The sequence below is a fragment of the Pieris rapae genome, chromosome 9, assembly GCF_905147795.1.
Source record: "Pieris rapae chromosome 9, ilPieRapa1.1, whole genome shotgun sequence".
Taxonomy (NCBI): Eukaryota; Metazoa; Arthropoda; class Insecta; order Lepidoptera; family Pieridae; genus Pieris; species Pieris rapae.
In genome coordinates this window covers 2361248-2383176 of record NC_059517.1, presented here as the reverse complement: position 1 = coordinate 2383176, position 21929 = coordinate 2361248, and the positions used below count along the sequence as shown (strand labels likewise).

Sequence of the window (21929 nt, the reverse complement as noted above, 5' to 3'; positions counted from 1 at the left end):
TGCTCCAGGGCTTAATGGAGCCGAAAAATGAGTTGAAGTGGTTATTATAATATCGTATCGTACATTTTTTAAAGTCACAGGCGTCATACTCGTGATCGGATGCTACTTGTGGTAACTGGTCGTACTTGAATTCGTATAGGCGGTGATGGTAGTTAATTCGACTATATATTCGCGTGTTGTTCCCACGAGAATGTAGGTGCGTGTTCCTATTGCACCATGCCTATTAATAAAGGACAAATCTTTGTTTTTAATGAAATGTAATATTATTAATTACTGAGGATGTCATATGGAACGTGGTGTAATGGCCGCAGCGCTTTGCCAACGTTGAGTGGCGGAGAGTTTATTGCCAGTTCTTATGTTCCTTGATTTGAGAACTGGCAATAAATGTTAAATTAGAAGAATTTAATGTATGTATAATTCTTTTTTGACGTTCATAAATATACATTATATTACCTACATGAATAAATGATTTTTGAATTTGAATTTGAATCAGGGTAATGTTGGCCTAGTGCTTTCAATGTGGGATTTTCATCCCTGAGGCCGTAGGTTTGATCTCCGCGCGTGCACTAATGGACTGTGAGGAAACCGGCATGCCTTAGGCTCAAAATGTCAACAGTGTGCCCATTGGCAAATAGGTGCTTAACTCGTAGGAGAATTTAATATCACGGAACATATACAGAAATCGGAGGCCCAGACCTAATAGGTTATATATATATTGGTTATGGACAGATGAAGTCTTACAATACAAAAATATAAAGCGAAATAACGATTTAAAAAAATATTAAGCTTCGATACTGGTAATAAATAGCCCGGGAGCTGTCTATATTAATTTTTATGGTTTAAGATGAAATCTGAAGATAATATCAACAATTTATTTGATAAGAGACAGTTATTAAATAAATTCTTAGTTTAAGGTTATAATTATGTGTACGCTATAAAATATTTAATGTTCTTTGAAAGTTTACAGACATATGACCATAAATAATCTAAATCGATTTATAATTTTTTTGCATACTTACCCGGAAGGCGAATTCGCGAGTATTTTTGATTAAGTATAGAATAAAAATATTGACATCGTTCCTATTTTATAACGGTTCTAGTTACCATGGTTACCATTTTTAACATCGTAACCATGGTAAAAAACACGATTGAGTTGTTTCGAATGTATTTAGATATTTTTTGAGTGGATAATTCAAACATTCGAAATTCAAAATTTACGTCAATGCACGATAGATATTTGTCGTGTGTTGATTTTGTCCAAATGAAGCTTTCATTTTAAAATTACATATTAGTAATTATCAGTTTATTAATTAAGAATTATTTCTTAAAAAACTGGCAATTTAGACTAAAATAAAAATATATGAAAATCCACCAAGGTAGGTTAACCAAATCGTTTAAAAATAACCGTAATTCTTTTAATTACAGCCATAACCATAATCATCAGCAATGTGGTCTAGTGCCATTAAAATAATAAAGTTTTATCACAGCAAGGCAACATTTAAAATGTCAAGCGCAAGATGGCGCCGAGGATTCTGCGCACTGACACATTTAATTTTACCGCGAAAAATTCGAGATTAATATCTCCAAGTCTTGTGTTATCTTGAAACTTATACGTTTCTTGTTTTATATATTATATTAAAAATAATAATGCTATAAGTTTTTCTTATTTAATAATATACGTTTAGATAATATTAATATACAAAAAGAAATCTCTGATACGAAAGAAATTAAAAATATATATAATATAAATCTTCTCTGTGTAAATAAAATCTTAAACTCTAGACCGATTCTGATTGAATTATAAGTATTTATGACGTGTACAGAACGCCATCTTTAGTGTATGTACATCCCTAAATAAGATTTATATCGATTAATGAATATTACCTATTAGTATTTAAAATGTAACATAAGATAAATTAATTCAACTCCTTTGAACACTCTCGCTCCAATAAATATTATAAATATTTGGTTCTGAGAACAATGTTATACTTACTATACTTTGAAGAAAATTCTATATATGCTACATAGTATATTATATGGATTTTGTCAGTAGTAATACCTGTGACTATATGATAAAACGGGGCTCTCAAGGGCATGAAACCCATGACTGAAAAAGTTATAATAATATAGTTTATATAAGGAAAGAAACCAAGGAGACGCAGCCAAACACGATGGACATAATATGTCTCTGACACCATTCACCTATCTTGAGATGATGAGTGCAGCAGTTCAAAAGTCTGCCACAAGGGGGCAGCAACGAATAAAAGCCTAAACTGTATTATGCAGGGACACGAGTAGGTCTGTCAGGCCGTCTTCATAAAGCATACTCGTTCTATATTATCGAAGCCTTTACGAGGCACTGATTCCACCGGTCGTTGCGACTTAGTAGTGATGTCTGTCACTTATCGATAAAATTGATTACAATTGACAAATAATACCAGCCAGTAAATCCTCCAGTTTAGTATATCTTAAATTTTGCAGCATTTATACAGAATTAACGATCTATTCATAAAACAAAAAAATATTACAGAATATATGTGTCATAAATGTTAGCCGCGTTTGCTATTTAAGTTGAAATTACCATCTTAAACCGTTAGATAATAGATAAATACCAGTATTAAAAGTATATATAGCTTAACAATCAAAAATAACAATAAAACAAAAATTCATATAAATAATATTCTGCTTATTTGTTTTGTAAATTTATGTTTCATCGATAACCAAGCACATCACTAGCAACCAGACGGGTATTATTAGGTCTTCCTGCTCTCGATTCTAACACTATCTCGTCCAGACTTTCAGTTACTTGTAACTGGTAATGAGAACTTTTCTTGTTTCATTTTTGTTTGATCGACGTTTCCGGCTTCTAATAGCAATATTAACAATAATCGTGTATTTTCTTGTCTATTGTTTTATTGAGGTAAACTCATACACTTTAACTTGATGATTCTATTGGTTTTTTAATCTGTGCAACGGTATGCGTTTTAGAACACTGCCTTGTGTGTTACGAAGCGTTTAATATATATTAATAAAAATGATTCGCAGAACTCGAAGATGGCTTGATCCAATTCAAATATTTTTTTATTTATGTCTTGAACTCTTAGGAAGGTTTTGTTAATTAAGAAGCCATGTAGATGATCAGGCCTGACACTCGCCGTCGACTTTTTGGGTCTAAGGTATGCCGGTTTCCTCGCGATGTTTTCCTTCACCGTTCGAGCGAATGTTAAATGCGCTCTTAGACAAGTCCACAGCCGGGGATCGAACCAGTCCTGTTGGACTGCTTTATCGAATTCATGTCTGCATTAATTTAGCTTGTTAGCAATACTTTGACTATAAAAGCTACTAACAATTCGTAACAAGTACTAAAGCCTTTTTAGAAAAGGTCTCATTCACCTGATATCACTTTCAAATTGCCGGAAAGACACTTAGCATAAACTGCGCTCACTTGCCTAACGACTGTTTTTGCAGTATTCAGACATGGAGAAATGTTATAATGATTACTTTCTCCATAGCCGATATTTTTGGTAAATAATGAACTTACCAATATTATGAAATATTTAGGTTTGTAAAATATTTAAACTAATAAATCAGTGTAGCTACAACTCATTTAGGTATGAGCGTTCTTCTGTATCTGTTTAATGATCATTTTTCAGTATCAGTAGTTTGTATCAGCCACTTGTGTCTGACATAGATTGTCGGTCTAATGCAAGCCGAATTTTGATATTTTCCTTCACCGTTCGAGCTTATGTTAAATGTGTTCATAGAAAGCAAGTCCATTGCACAGCCGGAGATCGAAACTACGTCCTCGAGGATGAAAGTCGCAAGCCACTAGACCAGCACTCCTCTCTGTGTTTGTAACGTAAACCAGTTTCAAAAATTATTTCACTAATTGAATGCTATTTTAAAACAGGCCACTACTTACTGTCATATAGCTATTGTTTTTCAATTATTACCTATGTACTAGCGGATCCGACAGACGTTGTCCTGTCTACACGTCTTTAATTTCAAAATTTCAATTTTTAATAGGCATTTTGATGAAAATTATTATTCAAATGTTATGACAATATCTAACGATCCAGCACATGGTCACACACGATATAACACAATGATAACAAAACTTTTTTTAAATTTCGGGACAGACTAAAATTAAAATTCGAATATTATTTAAAATTTGACACTGCGATGGTAGCGCCGTCTGTCGGATCCAATGTAAAACATTCCAAAATCAACAACAACTAATAAATTGAAAATTAATTAAAAAAACATTGTCCAGCGGACAAAATTGTGAATCTAAACCATTCCCAGATCCCCTTGAACACACACAAAAAATTTCGTCTTAATCGGTCCAGTCGTTTAGGAGGAGTTCAGTCACATACACACGCACACAAGAAATATATATATTAAGATAATTATATTTTATTTTACTAAAGTGTAAATTGTTTTTTGCTTTTAAAGTATTCTAATTATCGTAATAATTTTACTTAAAATATTTTATGATTACCATTAATTGTTGAAAATAATATGGAATTGAGATTATATTATCTTAAATATGTTCCGCTCTCATAATCTTTTAGACTAAGTTAAAAAATTACTTTCATTTGTTTTTCTATACATTTTTGCTTTTGTATAAAAAAGAAATGTTTTCGTAGAAATAAATATATTTTAATTTTTTACTTTATTAGTAATTTGTACATAAGATTCTTGAACTACATCAATTGTACCCGTAAATCATTAAAATGTTATCTCAGTATTCATTCAGAATTTATATTTTTTATGACACGATATGAGAAACCCAGATCGAGTAAGCCGCTGCCAAACAGTTTCATCTGATCTATGTTAAATCTTTTAATTCGTACAAAATATAACTTGAAACTTGAACCAAGCAACCTACAAAACAGCGCCACTACATTATGCCTGAAGTAACTGCAACCTGTAGACCTGTAGTTTTATGTTACAGTGTCAAGTTACCTACAACCCTTTCGCCATAGCAATGTCGTAGGTACACTGATTAATTTGTCAACAGATGCATTGTGAGGACACAAACATCTCGATATTGTCAGGATATTTAACTTCTACGATCGGTTATAGTCCGAGATCCCACTGCAGGATTGGTGCGTTCATCGAGTTTTTGTTTAAAACCAAATTTTTATGTTTATTTATAATTAGGAGAATATATCGCACACCCAGATCAATACTGCACTAAGTCAAAAAATCCCCGAATCGACTTATTTATATAGTTAAATAGGCATTTTTTTCCCGCACATACCACAAAGACAGCCATATCTTTATTTGCTAAAACAGCCAACAGATGTCGTGCTAAGTCTCTTTTGGTGAATGAATAACTGCCTAGTCGTACCACGAATAAGAATCTAATTCGAGTTGCAACTTGTTCCTTTATAGAAGCAGCATATAGTGACGTTACGTAACAGTGAATTATTTTGTAATGGTTAAGTATTGTTGAATGAAGTAGAAGATTACTCCGAATTATTTAGATTTAATGCAGTGTTGGTGAATTTCCTGCTTCTGCTGTTTTGATAGTATTTCTAAATAATACTGTATTGGTGACGAGGGTATGTTATATTTTTTTAATTATTCAAAAATAGTACAGTGTTGTTTGATAAAGTTGAAAATTAGTTAAATAATGCACTATTGATGGTAAACGTGAATAATGTTATAATTTCTGGAAATAGAGTAATATATTATTTTTTAATACTCAGAATTACTACTTATTATCTAAACTAAAAGAATACTTTTGAAAATTGGTTTTAGAATTTATTTTTAAGAAGATTTAACATATTTTTTGAGATAATGCAGTATTAGTGAATGAAATTGAATATTTTATGTTATTTGGCAGATGATGAAGGGTCGGGGTCTATTGTTGCTTAAAAAGGCATTGGAAGCAACGGCAATCGAGGCTGCGTCAACCACTTCACAAAGAAAAATAGAAATTTGTGTTGAAAATGAAGCAAAAATTTAGATGCATCACCATCATCAATCGTGGTATCACCAGTTACATGATTAACTATCACGGTATCACCTGTTGCAGCATCAGCTCTCGAGGTATCATCTATTGTAGCTTCAAATAAATCTTTGACACCCGAAAAGAGTAATGAAAGAGATTTTATAGATGATTCGGATCGGAACGGATCCTACTTTTTCTATCCGAAAAATACAAAAATTCCGGCCACCTGTAATACCTAGACGGGTATCTTCGTCTTCCTGCTCAAGTACCTCTTCAGACTCAGGCTCATCGTCATCAAGCTCTAGCAGCTCAAAGTGCTCATCTGACAATGAATCCAATAGACCAGGCCCATCGGCAGAAGATACCCGAAACCGAAGCGGAGCGCGGTGCAAGTGAGATCGGGAGTTGTGTCCTTGCATACATTGAGTTGATACTTGCAAAAAAGGATCCTAATAATGATGTGATATCATATTCTATAGCGACAATTGCTTTCGGCAACAAAAAAACAAATACTGACTATCTTTCTATGCTTACGCAGTTAACAACATGCTTAGAGTTAATTCCATAAGACATAATTTCTTCCGCGGGCATTCTCGAAACGAAGGGGACAACGTCCACAGTGTAATAGAAAAATAGATTAAAAGATACTTAAAATCTGTTCTTATTTATTGCCCACAGCAATATGCTACTTTAATTCGTACTGCAAAGAAAACAGGAGAGCCGTATCATGTAAAAGAACTTTTACACAATAACTTTTATGACCTGAAAGCCCTTTAGGAATCTTGGGGCAATAATTTTAATGTGGATGAGGACAATAACCAAGTCAAGTGGATTGACATCAAGCAACTTCGCGTTGAAAAGCAATATCCTTTGAGTTTCTTCTATAAAACATCGTACAGTGAGACTAATTTTAAGAAAGTTTGTGTTCGAAGGCGCTACAAAGATCAAAACTTTTCTCCGCAATTTCTTAAAGCATATACAGAAAAACAACCTGTGGCTGAAAACAAAAAGAGAGATATAATGGAATTAATTAAAAAATATATTTTTCCTACTAATGATGTCAACTCAGTTACAAGACAGCATTGAATTTAGAGTAGCACAGCACTTACAGGAAACGTAATTTCCTTCATTGAACTGAAAATTTCATATCTAAGTATCCTGTGATTATTTTATTTTTTATAGAAAGTTTAAGATAGTCAATAGATAATTATGAAAGTAAACTTGTGATGTTACATTAATTTTTGGTTTAAGTTTGCTTTTTTTTAGACCCCAAACATGTACCTAAGACTGTGTTTCTTCATAACATAATATAGCTGATCACACTGTCACAGTATATAATAAAAGTGCATGCTGATTTTCATAGATTCCATTGTTTTATTTACTGTTTTATGAATACATTCTTGAAATTGAAACAGATAATTCTTTGTTGAATATTTACGACCAAATATATTATGATAGGATTACACTGCATTATTTCAGAATCAATCAGTAAGAACGGAGTAAATAGAAATAATTTTTATTTTATTGGTTCAATAGTTTTACAACAGTGAATTAACTCGAAAAGTAAAGATTAAACACTTTATGTGAGTTTTTTACAGTAATTAACTAATGTTTATTGATAAGCATTTGGTTATTTACACAATATTTAAAAAATCTTAGTAATAACTTTACATCTTATATGATAAAACGGTTTTTAGTCGATACTCAAAAAAGTTATATTTTGACTTAGTGCAGTATTGATCTGGGTGTGCGATATATTTACTAGGTTGCCTATCAAAATTTGGCCGCCAATATTTTTAATTAAATTATTTTGAATTGATTTTTGGTAAAAGATTACGTTCATTTAATTTTTAAATAAAATAACGTCTACATCACGGTAATTAATATGAAGATTCTAAAAAATCACGGTTGCCGTTGCGCACATGGCCGCACCTCTTTGCAGCCAAGTGTAAACAGGTATGATTTTGATATATTTATACGTTTATAACGGATATCTATTAATTATATGTCAAATTGAAGCAAATTTTTTTCTATTAATTTTCATATAAGGGTGCCTAATTATATCTGGCCGCAAATAAGGGTTGCTGGCGGTTAAAGATGATAAATATTTGAGGTAGAGTGAAAGAGAGTTAGCGCGTAACGCGTTTGTCAGACAAGGACAGCGGTTGCCGACTGTGCGACGCTTTTAAGCCATTGCGCATCCAAAATCATTAGTAGAGTCAATTGATAAATGGTCATAATATTTATATTTTTTTTTTACGACGAAACAATAACATTAGCGAGCACTTTTGGAATTAAAGTCGAGTACATTGCTTTTTTCGTTACACAAAAAATACGACTTCATCTTTATCAATTTTATTTTACGTTAATTAATATAATAAATTTGTGTTCTTTGTACGCACTTCCTTTTTTTATATACATCCTAGAATCACTGCTATTAGATTCTGGGTGAGCAATAACCACTAATACCTCGTAGTTCTTACAAGGCGCCTTTGTAGAGGCTTCAGGGTCGCTTTCGCAATCTACTGGGGCTGAACTTCTGGCATAACTGTTACGCTCGAAACCTCTGGCGTCTGTCTAATACACCGTGCTGCGATCGAGTTGTCAATCTGTGGTTCACATAGAGTAACTTTGGAGCATGCATTGATAGTCTGCGGAAACAGTCGTGGGATTTGAGGTTGCTGCACAGCTAAATTACCTGTTTTATGACGAAAACTTACGACCAATAAAACTGATAAAACATTCAAATCTATATATTTTGTAAATAAATGTCATTACGTGTAGAAAATAATTATCTCTTTCCGCACAAACTCACAGGATTTGTTTAAAAAAATTAGTGTCGCTATAACCTGTTTTCAGTCTGGGCCTCAAACTTTTGTGACTCATAATTATTTGTCAATCTGATAGTCAAGTAGGTGATCAGGCTACGTGATCTAATAGTAATTAGGTGATCCTGTGGGTTACACAAGCTGTTGACTGTTTGGGTCTAAGGTCATACTCACAATGTTAACAATTCCAGCGAATGTGCCGGGGATCGAACCTACGACCTCAGTGATAAGAATCGCACGCTGCAGCCACTAGACCATTACTGCTCAACGCTGGTTGCGTTTTAGTCGTAAAAATATAGGAAATAGATACCTTGATTAAACAAGATAAGCGTATCCCTAAGATTTGTAAAGCGATATTGGTACCAATAAATCGAAAATTTAAAGCCTTTGAAATGTCAGGAATTTTAATTACATCTCTAAGGCTGTGAATACAGCCGTTATCTACAAATTAGAATTTTATTAGCTTATAGTCATGTTACAAATTGTTATTAATAGTCACATGTCACCGTGTACTCTTTACGTGATTACAAAAATAATTGAAAGATTAATGATCGACTTGTCAACATGTTAAATAGGTTTTTTAAGCTTTCTAGTATTAAATTAAATGTGGACACATAAAATAAACTACAGTACGTAAAGTTATAGTAGAAGATCGCAAAATATTTCGTTTATTAGATGGAGAGATCATTTCATAATGACTACTTAAATAAATGTCGATTCCTAAAATCTCCAAAAATATATCAACTGTCGACGTTGATATACTTTTAACGATGTTGTATTTTTATGTATAAATAAAAAAGATTTTAAGGATACATTTCGTACAATACACAAACCGTAAACCAAGACGAACAACAATATAAATACAACAAGAAACCAATAATTTTATTGTCACAACAACGATATGACGGCAATTTCGTACCGACATTTTGTTGAATGACCGAGCCACGTTTCGGTAAATTATACAGGTAAATGTGACTTATACATTACATAATAAGGATTATATAAGACTTGTATAACATTGATACAATCTACTAATAAAGAGGAAAGATAAATTGTTCGTATTAATAGTTTTTGGATTTACAATATTGATTTTCAGACTAAGTAAGCATTTATCTAAATCTAAGGTCAATACAAAATGATATTAATTTAAACGAAAATTATAGTACACTTTGAATTTGCCGCAGCACTTGACTTTTATTGCCAATTCTTCTCTTCCGTTCTACGCCCTTATCGTACTATCAAGTATTTATGCATATAAAAGAACATTACACAGCCAAAAAGGGCTTAACATATTTATTTTATGAAGTCTAAAATAAACCAAAATTGAAATCGTAACATTGGTTTGAACCCAATGCACGATGTATGTGCGCTTAAAAAAACATGTGTTTATATGGTTAAGGAAAACATTGTGAGGAATTCGGCATGAGTTAGACGCAAAAATTATATATACATATATATATGTGTGTTAGTTGTAGATGTTCCCTACATATAAATCAGACAAAAGTGTGTTACCATGATCACAAAGCTTACGTTTTAAGTATATGTTTTATGGTAATAATATGTATGGAAATGTATTAGGTAGGTATATATAGAGTGGTTACCTGGAAGTAATCGCTCGGAAGCGATAAGGCCGCCAGTTGCCCTCCTTTTCATTTAATTATCTTCAATTTTTATATTGTATTGTAACGAAGTGTTAATAAATAAATATATATTTACAACCTAATTTTTCTAAACTTTCATCATTAATAAATACAATATAAGAACTATATCTCTCGTTATAGAATGTTCAAGGTTCCTTCAAAGGACCTTAATATGATCAATAATGTTTATATTATAGTAATTTAAATCATATTGGACAACGGCTTAAGTTTTAACAGGTGGATTGCTATCAAAAGCCTACAAGATAAGATTAAGTTGACAAAATATACTTTATCTTGCTCTAAATACTTGTTATCTACTTGCAACCTGTTATCTCTTTAATGCATTTGGGTTATTATTAAATATTTTTGCACCTACTACGCATTAAACTTAGTTTAGTATAACATTGGCAGTCAATAGCTTCTTGTTTAGAGTAGCGAGAGAAATATCGAAATCGTGACAATTGAAGAACTGAATTGAACTTTATTTTAAATACTAGATTTTCTTTGTTTATTTTGACGTTATTATTCTAAGTAAGTGACGAAACTTTGTGCAATTGTATTTTATTTATTACTTTTAAATCAAACTCGTTGTAAAATTCAAGTCAAATTCAGAAAGTATAGTCATAACTTATACTGTTTAAAAAACCTTTAAGCTACTCTTGCGTCTCATTTTGTCAAATTGTGTTCACGATATGATAGAAAGAGAAAAGTAAATTAAACTACAAACAAATAAAATGTACGGCTACTCTTAAAATATGCATATCAAATTTCGTTTCACAAATTCACAATTGCGAATGAAACAATATTAAATACGTAAAACATCGACAATTATTACGATGAGGTCGGATTGGTAATTGCATTTTGTGTCTTATCTGACACACAATAATGAATGGAGCCCGTAATGAATATTGAAAAAGAAAGTCCTGTATGGCTTTTAAAATTGTATAAATATCAATCGAAGTGAGTTATAAGTTTTTTCTTCCCTGAATATTTGCTTCGGTTGTAGCGCGGTCAGTTCAATTTGGGTTCGGGTAAAGAAGTTTGATTTTAGCTTTCTTTCCTATGGTGCCGTTCCAGTATTACGTAAGCATATTTAATGCAACTTATCCCCCCAACCCCCTCCTCTTATCTAAAAGTAAGGAGATCTCTGAAAAAAAAAATAGTATATAGACGTATTAATTTTTTGTAGGAATCCTCGAAAATCCATTTCTTTTTCCAGCATTGCCAAAGTGTGGGTGATATGTGTAAAAAAGTAAATTACTGTTAACGTAATCACCAAATAAAAAAATCAAGGATAAATAGGGCTTACGTAATATTTGAACGGCTCCCATGAAACATACACAACAGTATTTTGTGAACTAGACACATTTCTGAAATTCAAAGTTAATACATGCCTATGAAAGAAAGCAAGAAAATCTCAAAAAAGAGTAATATAACAATATTATAATAAAAAAAGCTTAGAACCGAAGCTTTTTAAAATGTTTTCTATATAAACAATATTATAATAACAAACACTGCAGCAGTTTTCCTCAATAAAACGCCAATTTACCTGAAACAAGAAATAATCAATTAAAAACGATACAAAAATGCTTGGCAGACATCGCAGACATAAGTGAACCGCAGACGATAAAACAAGCAAAAATAAAAGTTATCTATATTTAACTTAAACCAGCCCCGACTGAGATTGTACTGACGCGTACACATGCGCATACTATTTTATGTCGGCATTTCATTAACATTGTTTCCAAAGTTCGAAATTTTCGCTTTGGAGATTCTTCGCTTAATTACGGTAATTATTTCATTGTGCCACAATTCAAAAATTAAGTAATTATTGATCGCAACCACATTGCAGTGCTGTGTGTAACATCAAATAGCAGTAAATATGAATATTTTATGGTTAATTTTTAAACTGGCTATGTCGCTCGTATAATGATACCGCACAGTGTTCTGTTGGTTGCAAGGACACAGCACAGATAATAATATAATTATTATTGATTCGACAAATTAAATTCTTTTTATAGTTTGTAAATATGTTTATAATATAAAGTCGATTTGTATCTGTCGTAATTTTAAGGTCCAAAAAAAGTATGGTGGTACAATCTAAACTTCGCATATGGCAACATAATGGCGTGCAAATTTGTCGTTAAAGTTAGAATAGAAGTTACAATTACAATACGAGTAAAAGCAATTCAATTCTTATATTATTTTATCATATTATTAAAATATATTATTACATCGTCAAATTAATATTACATATGTTTCACTCAAATAATCTTGAAAATAATTATACAATTATTCAAAAAGTAGTATTTAGTCGATTATTAAAAACTTAATATTATTTAGAAGCATTTCTACATGACTGTACATTTTAATATAGTTATCGTTTTGTCAAATGTTTTTATATTCATAGTGAATAATTACAGAGTTATTACCGTTAATCGCCTATCATTCATCATTTTAATTTGGGCTTTGAAGTTATTTTTGGAGAAATTTCTGTCTGGTTCTCATCGTTTTGTGTGTACGTAAATAGTAGTCTTATTAGTATTTTTAATCTCCTAAAACTAATTAGAGGTAATCATCACTTAGCCTACTTGGACAGTATATGTATGAGATGGTTTGAAAAGTATATATGTATTGACGTATAAAACATGTTCTCTTAGAAAATACAGCGAATTGTATGACGCATAGATTTCTCCATAGTAAGGAACAAATAGAAGTTCTTTATCTGTTTAGGTTAAAAAGGGAAGTGAGTGAAGTGATCAGCTTTCTGTGCTTACTTAAAATGCTTTTGTCCAATTATTGATTATGTATCAATATTCGTTAGAAGGACTTAGTTAAAAAAAAACAATCGTTGCACTGCTAGAGCCTAAAACCAAGATTGCTCGCCTAATAACACTGCTCTTAGAATAAGATTCAGAAACGAGACTTAACGCAAAGTCTAGAACAGGAGTTATAGTTACTGTACGAACGAACCAGAGATAACAACTTTACTGTAAAAGTTAAGATATCAAACAATGCATGAATCACAAGATAATCACCTCTCGTCTTAGCTTTACATAATAAATAACATTTAGTACACGGAAAAATCATCATAAACCATGTTCAAATAAGTTCTAAATTCCCTTAAATAACCCTATGTTAGCGCCTCACCTGGGCAAATAAAACGGGAGAATACTAAATATCAATAATGCAGTCGTTTAAATTCTACATTTGAGGAAAGTATGGAATAAGTTAATGTTAAAGCGTGGGATTTTATAAGGATATGTTCTGGATAACTAATCAACTATAATTCCATTGTAAATTTTATAATCACTGTGCGTGATGTAGATAAACTTTGTCAACGTAAATCTTGAGTGATATAATTATGTTTAATGCTGGTTATCCTTTGAGGATTTTTTTCGATTTTTTGTATTAAACTAAACGTCAGTTACATTATTTGAGTGCGCATGGTAGGTCAATGGACTCAGTTTCCTCACTTAGACTCTCACGAGTTTTTTGAGTCATGACGGCCTCATAAAAAGACTTGAAGGTATTCCAGGGACCGCCATTGTCAGCATCCACCATTTTGAATAATTAGTGAAAGCGACAGATTACCAACAATACTATCAGCAAGGACCAAGCGAAAGCCGTCCCAAGCCAGAAACTCCTCAACTGTGTGTCTTACCGTATTATCTAATCAGTCACAATGATAACACGCAACAAGTAACTTCCAAACCATCCATGCCCAGTGAGAACCGGAATGACGCGACAGGAAAGCGTTCCCCACTGTCGGTCCACCCAGTGTTTCCTACTAAGTCCTGGCTAACTAAGCCAGCCCAGCTCCTTACAGAAGCACAGAAGAACACAGACAATGATTCAGATGTTTATTTTACTAAAATAGTTTCGGCAATTATAAATAAAAAATGATATCAGATAAGTGTCACTCTCATACCTGAAGTCGTAGGTTCGAACCCGGGCAATCCCCAATGGACTTTCTTTCCATGTGAGCATTTAAAATTTACTCGAACGGTGAAGGAAAACATCGTGAGGAAACCGACATGTCTTAGAACCAAAATGTCGACGAGATTTAAAAATGTTTATGAAACAGATTCAGAAATCTGAGGCCAGGAGCTAAAGAGGTTGTAGCGCCACTGATTTATTTTTTATTAGATAACTGTCTCCTGGTTAACAAAATCAATTCATTTATCAATATTTGACAAAAAAAATAAATTTTTAACAATTTAATTTAAAAGTAATTAATACTATTACATATAAAATTATATCTTTAAATCTAAATTCCAATCAGGCTTTTTATTTTGAATATCAAGAATTTAATTCAGAAATGCAAGAATACAAAAGCGCATATTAAAGGTTTCACTTCGATATAAATCAAGATGGGCTGTCGACCTATTTACACTCGGAAATTATATGAATACGCCTTGGTTAAACAAGTTATTGTTACCTTGACTGTTATGACTCAATCAGAAAGAATAAATTGTTAAAATTTATACGCCTTCAAATAGACGAAATCCAATATCCACAAATGGAATACTAAATAAAACGTTGATTATGGTAAGAGAGTTATGATAACGTTCATAGTTAATATTTACTTAATCTTTTTTTTGGATGGCTCAATACGAGGGCGAGTGCGTTGCCGGCCTTTTATGAATTGCTACGTTCTTTTCTTGAAGGACTCTCTGGTTAGGAAATAGTTCAGTGGCTGGTTCCACACAGTGGTGGTGCGCGGCAAAAACTGCCTAAAAATCACTGAATTGTGGAACGATGGACATCGAGGTGATACAGGTGAAATATATTTTCTACCTACCTGGACAAAGCAGGCGAATGATTACGTCCCATTCCCCAAGGAGAAACGGGACTGTACCAATTACATTCTAGAATCTAGATAAAATTGATCGACTATTTTGGTACTATCCACTCATGATGGTCTATAATTTATCTGTCCAAGTGGATCAAAGCCGCGGGGCGAGATTGACCTTATTTTTACATCTAATTCTAGTACATTTCCCATCAATTTATGATCTATGTGATACAATGATGTAAATGTAGTGTCCCGTTAAGCGCATGAGTAATTTAGTAATTAATCGAACATATGTGATTTTAACATTATTAGGTTTCATTAAAAAAATGATGATAGGAGTCTCTCTCATACAGTCATATGAAAAGTCATAATAAAAAAAAGTCATGAAAAGTCACTTAGCAAGTGATAGAGACATTTCGGAATCCTATAACTTAATATTTTTATTGAAAAAATCAAAACTGTTTCTTTCTGGATATCGATATTTAAGAAATGGTTGATATGTCATATACAGTAATCTCTCCTATAATACGGTAGGTTGGTTTCGCGTTGTAGTAAACGCGTTGTAGGAGAAACTTGCATAACGCGCTTGTCAGCCCAACTAATGAGTTATGTACAAAAGGACCATGTTTAGCTTTTCTCGCTAAAGGGATTTAATAATAATCGAATATTAAGTAAAAGCTTCTTTATGAACGAAAGGGTACAATATAAATGTCACAGTACATAGATATATACCATACCACAAGAGATGTGTTACTCCGTGTTATACGAGGGACTGAAATCGCGTAATATGATAATGCGTTATAAGACTGTGTTAACGGGGAAACTGTGCAATGGAAGAAACGACAATTAATTAAAAACCACAATACACATACTTTATTTATGAATTACGGGACATACAACATAACTATTACTAGAGAAAAGTTTTGGAAATTTTCTTTGAATTCGCTTACGCAAGAATAAAGCTTCACTAGTCATATGATTGCTCATATATTGTTATAAATTGCTATATTCAAGCCGTATATGTTAAACGGCGCCTCCGTTCTGAGTCAGCGAATTATGACACCGAGTCTAAAGAATCTCTTAAATTGAAGGCGAACCCCACGCTAAGGAACTTTTTGGGAGGTAATGTGTCATATCGTTTCATTCATCGCCTAATTACGCAACTCAAAAACTGTATCTTTTTAATAGTCTGTAGAATTAAAAAAAATCGTCTGAGTTTCCGTTTTAATTCTCTTTTCTTTACTGGGTGCATTTTATATTAATAGCGCGACAACGTTTTTAGTTCTGGGCCTCAGATCTCTGTAATCATATCTTATAGGCAAGTAGGTATTTTGAGTATAAGGCATGCCGGTTTTCTCACAACGTTTTCTATTCCTTTAACGTTCGAATGAGTGTAAAATGCGCAAATAGACATTGGTGCACGGAGATCGAACGTACGACCCTAGGGATGAGAGTCGCACGGAACCACTGGGCCACAGCTGCTCTGGACAATTAAGAGTCGTACAGAGTTGTTTATTAAAGTTAACGGTTAGTTAAGATTTAAGTATTAGTATGTGTATTAGTTTAAATGCATTGCTGTGTTTCCTTAAATAACTTAATCTATCTCTTGATCTTTATTAATAATAGAATCAAGAAGCAATTATTTTTAGAATTATTAGAATTTGTATAAATAAGGGAAGTAGCCAGTCAAACCCAACGCAAGTGTCTCTGGCTACTTACGGGGGCTGTCTTATACTCAAGTATAAATGTAGAATTTGATAAACAATAAACATTTCTATGTCTATTATATTTCTATCGACTGGTATACATATACATTTTACAGACTGATACAAGGGTTCGGTACTTGTTAAGGGAGGTTAACTATCGACGTCACAATGGGCTGGTCAAAGCCACACGCTGACAATTTCATCAGTCATCTGCCCACTCAATAAACTGTCATAATAAAAGTTAGCTCTTATTGTTTTTTATCACTGTGTAAAGTGTCCAGTTACAAAAGTATTAATACATTTAAAGTCGAAAAACCAATTCATGAAAGACAAGAAAAAATGTAAGGAATCAAAACCTACGCGTTGTACTCCAAGCCATTAAACCCGGGATGGAATGGAATGTATGGAATTAATTACTCACTAAAAATTCACAATATGAATTTGGGAAACCCATTTTTGTAAAATAAAAATACTAAGTATATTACTACTGAAGTAATAATCACATACCTGATTAATTACGACCAACGCATAGTACATGTTCTTATTAAATCATTTCTAACGTGTAGTATTTATAATATACCTCAGATGGTAATAACTCTCCAAACGTAATCTAAATTCATCTAATAAATTATCGAATCCTGGATAAAGTAATTTGTTTGCCCCATAAATCACTATTTAATGATCAGGCCCTTTAATATTCAAAACGAGACGTAGCTCAATTTAAAGATTTTGTTTATTTTTCGTTAGTAAAAAGTTAATGAAATTCGAAAAGATACTCTAAGCTTTAGTATATTTTTTTTATAAAGCAGAAAAATTGATCTTAAATACAGTTTTAAGATAAGACCTATACTTGAAGACTTCAAAATTTCGTTATAATGAACCTATGGTATAATATATATGTGCCTTCTCCATCACACGACACTGGCGAAGTACCTTGCACCCCGTTGGCACAAATTAAAGCAAAAAAAAATGTGTGTACTTATATACACACGTTAGAAGTTATACTTCTTTGGCGTATGGAAAAAGTAACTAAAATGCAGTAATAATAAACGATAAATATTAAAACTAATCAAAAAGATTTAATTTAAATAAATAAATTACTTATTAGTAAATACTATCACCGTCGTATATCAAATTGATTTAAAAACACCAAAATAATATTTAATTATGCACGCTGTTTAATTGTACTGTTACGAAACACGTGTTCTAAATATAAAAATACTAGAATATACTTGAACATAGTTATCGATTTCCATGCCACCTAGACCTTTACGCTGTCGAATTTAGGTAATGGTGTGCGCGCGCATCGTAAAAATTCACTCTCATCATTTTTCTCCATCACGGCAAAAGAAGTATAACTTCAAATATGTATATGCTTCAAAGATTCCGAATCACAATAATGACATAGACCAAAAAATGGAACAAAAAGTTTGCATACAGTCAAGAAACAGCGTAAAAAATTGAACAGTCACTCACAGACTTTAATTTCAAAAGCTATTTGATTGCCATTATAAAATATTCGCTTTCTTTAATTGTATGCGATGATTAGGTGTATTTATATTTAAATTAAAAGCGAGATTAGCAATTTTAAGTGATAAAAGCACCGCTTCTAAGTTTGCTATTAATAGTTACGCTCGGTTGAAACTATTAAAAAACCCTCGCTTAACGAATAAGTATCGCAATGGAAATATAGCCAGCGTTAAAAATACTCTGCCACATGGACCTAAATTCTATTTATATTTTTTTACGAATTTTTATTATTACTATGAAGTTTAAGAAAATTGTAAATACTGTATATTTAGTAAAATATTTTTTTGTTATCAATTTACGAAAATTAAAAAAAAAAACATAAATTTGAACACAAAAAATTTTAGCATACGCGCATGTGTACAATTCATGTTTGTAGTGATCATTAAAGCCAAGAAATAACGGTGATATATTTTGGTAATTCATTAGTAAGATAAACTACAACGTAATTCGTAAGCTTGGAGATATGTTAATCTTGAAAAATTTATACGTCGTGACTAATCATGTTATTACTATTTACGATATCAGGGGCTAGTTAGAAATAAAACATAAATCGCCTACCATATTACCAATATTAATGGAAAATCAACAGAAGGAACTCACTTTAGATTTCACTAGTACGATCTTTTAAGATTAAAAGTTATTTACCATTTTATGCTGTTGACAACATAGTATAAAGTAACATATTTCTTGTTTTGATTATTTTTAGTAGCAAGTTTTGATTTGAATAATACTATTTTTAATTAAGAGCAATGTTGGTAGAAGGTTCGATCCCCGGCTGTGCCACCAATGGATTTTCTTTCCCTGTGCGCATTTTACATTCGCCTATTAGATTGTTAAATGATCATGTAACAGATACAGAAATCTGAGGCTCAGACCGAAAAGGGTACCACAAAAAATTTTATCACTATTAATTAACACCAATTACTTTATAAATTTATTCAAAAACACTTCAGTTGTTCCAAAACTGAATGCTTATAAACTTACAACCTCTATAACGTATATAATAAATTAATAAAAAATATTCAGTACGCAAAACCCCAATGAAGTTTTTAAAGTATATCATTGGTTTAATTGATATCGACATTGGAGTATAATCTGGAGGTTTTGGTAGCACACGTATTGTTCTTATTTAAAATTTAAAAATTGTATTCGAAGGCAGTATACAAATAATGGTTATGTGTTTGCGAAATAAAAATATGGCAAGGAAAAAACATAATGAAGAAATCTTAGACATGTCCTAAAAGTAAAAAGGTTGCATTTATCCACTTCCGATTCTAATACTTATTTCAAAAGACACGAAAAAGGACTTAAGAAGTTGCCTCCTCTCTCATAATCATAAATTTAGAACCGATTAACCTTTCGGAAAAAATATTATAAGACTTTTATACAGAATATTAGTAGTCCCAGAACGATACATTAAACTGTTAATTAAAGTTCAAGTCAATTCATTTATTCCAATTCGATCACCTAAAATGGCACTTCTCCAAAGACATTGCACAATTTGTTAACTCTTTCAAACGTTTTCACGGTAAATAAAATATAAAGATGATTATAGTTGCCCCTTCCAAAAGGTAGTTTCAAAGGCAAGAACTCCACACTTACTTTTAAAATAGGATTTACAATATTTGTATACGTTAGTTAAATAATTATGCTGTTGCTACTCTTATACTTATTTTTTTATATTTATATTATTATTGTTAAGGTTTCATACTACACAATTCCAATTACGGTTATTAAAGGAAAGCTGTTTTGAGTTTCGTATTAGATTTTCTTAATCGATTGTGATTGCGAATTCCAGTGAAAAATTGCAATTTTTACATAGTTTGCCGTATCGCGATTGTTATCAATATACTCAGAATCATCACAATTGACGTGTTAATGAGAATTACGTGTAATCAAAACGTTTTGTGAAGGCTGCTCACACACTTACCTATAAAAGTAGTATTAGTGTAGACACAGAAATACATGTGTAGAAGACCTATACATGTATGTCCAGGAGAGTTTTAAATGGTTGAAAATATAAATAATAAGTAAAGAAAAGTACTAAAAACGACAATTTAAATTTCCAATAAAAACTGATTTGAATTATTTTTGAAATAAATTATCATTATCATATATTTTTAGATGCGTTCAGTAATTTGTGTTTCATTGTTGTAATTTGAGGTCTGATCTCTTTGGTCCGCAGTTCATCGTAGTGTACATTAAAATAAGAGAAACGTTGTGTCACATAGATGAAGGTCAAATCTATATACATTAACATATGACGCATGCACAAATTGCATATAAATACTATGATTGATATGGCAATGGGACTGAATTGGTTTGCGTTTAGTTCGACGATGTGATTGTGTCTCGAATAGCCGTAAATGCTTTTGTAAAACGTCTTATTACATTGAACTGTCTAAAGGTGTTTTTCTAGCAATTAGAACCATTTAGGTATGTTTGGTGAAATTTCATCATTTCATTAAAATCTATTAGATATAAAACAAATTGTTGAGAGTCATTTAGAATCCACAACAATATACAACAATAATTTTAGTGTAAGATTCTTTTGAGGGAATAGAACAAATGAGTTTTTATTTGTTTCTTACACAAAGGTATGTAGTAAATTACTTGATACCTCAATCATACATATTTGTTTTTAAACAATATAGTTTCAAATCAATAGAAAATCAACAATCTATCTATCAATCTAATATAATATAAGACTATAATAATATAATCTAATATAATATAATATAAGACTTGAATCGCAATACGTTTACAATATATGTATTATACAGTCGACTTTCGACAATTTTTTTTTTTCTGGACCCTTTAAAATATAAATAACCCGATAAATTGAAAAAAAAATCAATGTAAGTATTATGGTTTATATATAATATTATTATTATTGAAGGCCGGGTCTAGTCAATTGTTTACATAAACTTATTTACTTGAGTGCCCCTATCGTCGTAATTTAAATGCACGATATTTTAATCTGTTGATAATTTGAATTTATCTCTGGTCCCTTGAGTTTCAAATTATCGACAGTCCACTGTACTACCACAGGTATTTAAAGCGATTCCTTTTTATACCCGCAAAAAGAAATCTTTAACTACCAACCTGTATTTAATTGATTAATTGGCATATTTATCTTGTATCGGTGACATGCAAAAATTTTAAAGGTAATTTCTGATAATATATAGATTAAATTCAATATGACTGATTATGCGTGCCTTAAAAGACCATCTTCCATTCTACTTTGCATAAGCAATTTAAAAAAAAGTTACGTCAGAAATTGAATTGTTAAGGCATCAAGTGTTAATAATATTTTATTAAAATCAAAACATTCACGACTGACATCTCATAAATCATGCAGTGTTGCGAATCAATACATAAGTATTCGCATAGCAATTTTCAGCACTGTTAGCCTAGTGGGTTGAGGGTGCGTCTCTGATCCCTGAGGTCGTAGGCTGGATCTAA

General features: G+C 31.7%; 1 protein-coding gene and 1 long non-coding RNA gene across 4 annotated transcripts in view; one reads left to right on the top strand and one right to left on the bottom strand.

Moving 5' to 3' along the window:
- The window catches only part of LOC111002784 (protein TANC2), a 215545-nt gene that overhangs the window by 40133 nt on the left and 153483 nt on the right, over positions 1–21929 (bottom strand). The gene's annotated exons all lie outside the window — the stretch shown is intronic.
- On the top strand, positions 5169–7381 carry LOC123689443. The gene is made up of 2 exons (XR_006750422.1): positions 5169–5570; positions 5855–7381. It is a non-coding gene; the product is annotated as an uncharacterized LOC123689443 (long non-coding RNA).